Genomic DNA, 2,849 nt, shown 5'->3' on the forward strand with positions numbered 1-2,849 from the left:
TCCCGTTCCCTGGGGGATCGGCTCTGCCTCTTCTCCGCTCTGCTCCATCTCCGCAGCACCTGGCATGAACGGAGGGGTTTGGCCGGGAATTGTCCCAGTTCTGGCGAGCCCTTGGCTTCCTCATCCTTCCTCATCCTTCCTCATCCTTCCTCATCCTTCCTCATCCTTCCTCATCCTTCCTCATCCTTCCTCATCCTTCCTCATCCTTCCTCATCCTTCCTTCCTTCCTTCCTTCCTTCCTTCCTTCCTTCCTTCCTTCCTTCCTTCCTTCCTTCCTTCCTTCCTTCCTTCCTTCCTTCCTTCCTTCCTTCCTTCCTTCCTTCCTTCCTTCCTTCCTTCCTTCCTTCCTTCCTTCCTTCCTTCCTTCCTTCCTTCCTTCCTTCCACCTCCTGTCCCCTCCCTGCTCCTCCTCGTCCGTGCCGCTGGAGCTGTCCCAGCTCGGGGACAACTCGGGGTGGCTTTGGGACAGAGAAGCCCCAGCTCCCTGCTCAGGATTCCCCATCCCCGGCTGTCCCAGGCTCTGCTTTGTCCCAGCGAGCCGTGCCAGGAGTTAATTACCCTGGGATGAGGCCAAGCCTCTGCTTGGAGCAGGCGCTGCACAACCCTCCCCGCTGTCACCGCTGTCACAGTGCTCCCCACACCGCGACAATGCCACCACTGCCACCCCCAGCCCGCTGTCCCCACTCTGCCCATCCCAGTCACCCTGCTCACAATGGATAAATCCTCCCCTCCACGGTGTCCCCCCCATATCCCCAACCCAAGGAGCCAAACTGGGGCTTTGTCCCTGTCCCCGTGTCCCCCTGAGGGGTCCCGGCTGTCCCTGGTGCCACATCCCCTGTCCCCAGCCCCGCAGCCCTGCCAGCTGCATTCCAAGGCTGCAAAACTTACTGGAAATCCTGTGGATGCAAATCCTGGCTGCTGCTCCGTGCCAGGAACTCGAGCTGCAATCCCGAGAGGGCAGCAGGCTCCAAGCACAGCGAGGCCTCCCCCTCGCCATTCCCGGCCTCTGGAATGCTCTTGAAAGTCTCCTCAGGGCTGGGGACACCAGTGGCTCTGTGGGACCCCCAAAACCGAGCAGGTGTGGGGGAAAATCAGCAAATCCTGGGGTGCCTTCCCAAAATCTCCACCCATCTGAGGGATGGGTCGGTGCCATGTTGATTCAGACTGCCTGGCTCCATCCCAAAACCTCCCAGCTCCCAGATCCGTGGAGATTCCCAGGCTCTGTGCAGGTGACAAGGTGGGAATGGCACCTGCCCACCATGCGTGGTGACCCCCGGCGCCAGGAATAACCCAATTCCCACCCGCTCCTGGAACAACCAAGTCCTTTCCAGGTCACCTCAACCCTGTCCCCTCTGCAGCCCCGAGGTTTTAATCAATCCCAGGTGAAACCCAAACCTCCAGCGAGGAGGATGTGCTGCTCCAAAGGCAGCAGCGGGATGAAGGTCAGGGTGCTCCTGCTGGAGCAGGGCCAGACCAGCTGGGGATGCTCTGGGATGCAATTTTTGGGGGGATGCAGGATTTAGGTATGGATGGAGGGGAGAATTTCCTTTGGATCTCCAGCATTTCACTCTTATCCCGTCTGTGCGTGGGGTTTTTGTGGCATCCTTGGGGAGAATTGTGGGTTTAACAGCACCATTTCCTCCAGGTAAATCAAATTGTCTATTTATTGTGTGTGTGATTGCCCAGACCTCCCAAATCCCGCAGTGCTCACGAGGGCCCCACGCCGTGCCAGGATCTCTGGCTGCCACTAAATAATTCACTGCCCAAAGCCCTGAACTCCAGCTCTGCTCCAGGAGGAGCTGGAGGGGTGGCGTGGGGGCACTTTGGGTTCCCCAAAGGTGCAGGAGAACAAGGATCCAGCTGGGATCCAGCTTGGAAAGGGAATTCCCAGTCCCTGCCTCAGTTCCCCGCTGTGCTGGGGAGGGGTTGAGGTGGAAAAGAAAAGGGCTGAACTTGGGGAACACTTGGGGAACACCTCGAGGCTGAGTCTGCAGAGGATGGGTGGGGATGGGATGCTCCATCTCCTCCAGGGATGCTCCACACCCTCCATAGATGCTCCATCTCCTCCAGGAATGCTCAATCTCCTCCAAGGATGCCCCATCTCCTCCAGGGATGCCCCATCTCTTCCAGGGATGCTCCATCTCCTCCAGAGATGCTCCATTCCCTCCAAGAATGCTCCATCTCCTCCAGGGACACTCCACACCCTCTGTTTGGGGTGTGCTGCGGGATCCAGTTCGGGATGCAATTTGGGATGCAGTTTAGGGGGCAGTGACGTGCTTTGGGACGCGATTCCATTTGGGATGCGGTGTGGGGCGAAGCTGGGATGGGGTTTGGGGTGCGACTCGGTGTGGGGCGCAGTTTGGGACGTGACTCGGTTCAGGATGAGGTACGGAATGAAGCTGGGGCGCAGTTTGGGATGTGTCTCGGTTCAGGATGAGGTACGGAATGAAGCTGGGGTGCGGTTCGGGATGCGGCTCGGTTCAGGATGAGCTATGGAATGAAGCTGGGATGGGGTTTGGGATGTGTCTCGGTTCAGGATGAGCTATGGAATGAAGCTGGGATGGGGTTTGGGATGTGGCTCGGTTCAGGATGAGGTACGGAATGAAGCTGGGGTGCAGTTTGGGATGCGGCTCGGTTCGGGATGAGGTACGGAATGAAGCTGGGGTGCGGTTCGGGATGCGGCTCGGTTCAGGATGAGCTATGGAATGAAGCTGGGATGGGGTTTGGGATGTGTCTCGGTTCAGGATGAGCTATGGAATGAAGCTGGGATGGGGTTTGGGATGTGGCTCGGTTCAGGATGAGGTACGGAATGAAGCTGGGGTGCAGTTTGGGATGCGGCTCGGTTCGGG

This window comes from Melospiza georgiana, chromosome 24 (genome assembly GCF_028018845.1).
Source record: "Melospiza georgiana isolate bMelGeo1 chromosome 24, bMelGeo1.pri, whole genome shotgun sequence".
Lineage (NCBI taxonomy): Eukaryota > Metazoa > Chordata > Aves > Passeriformes > Passerellidae > Melospiza > Melospiza georgiana.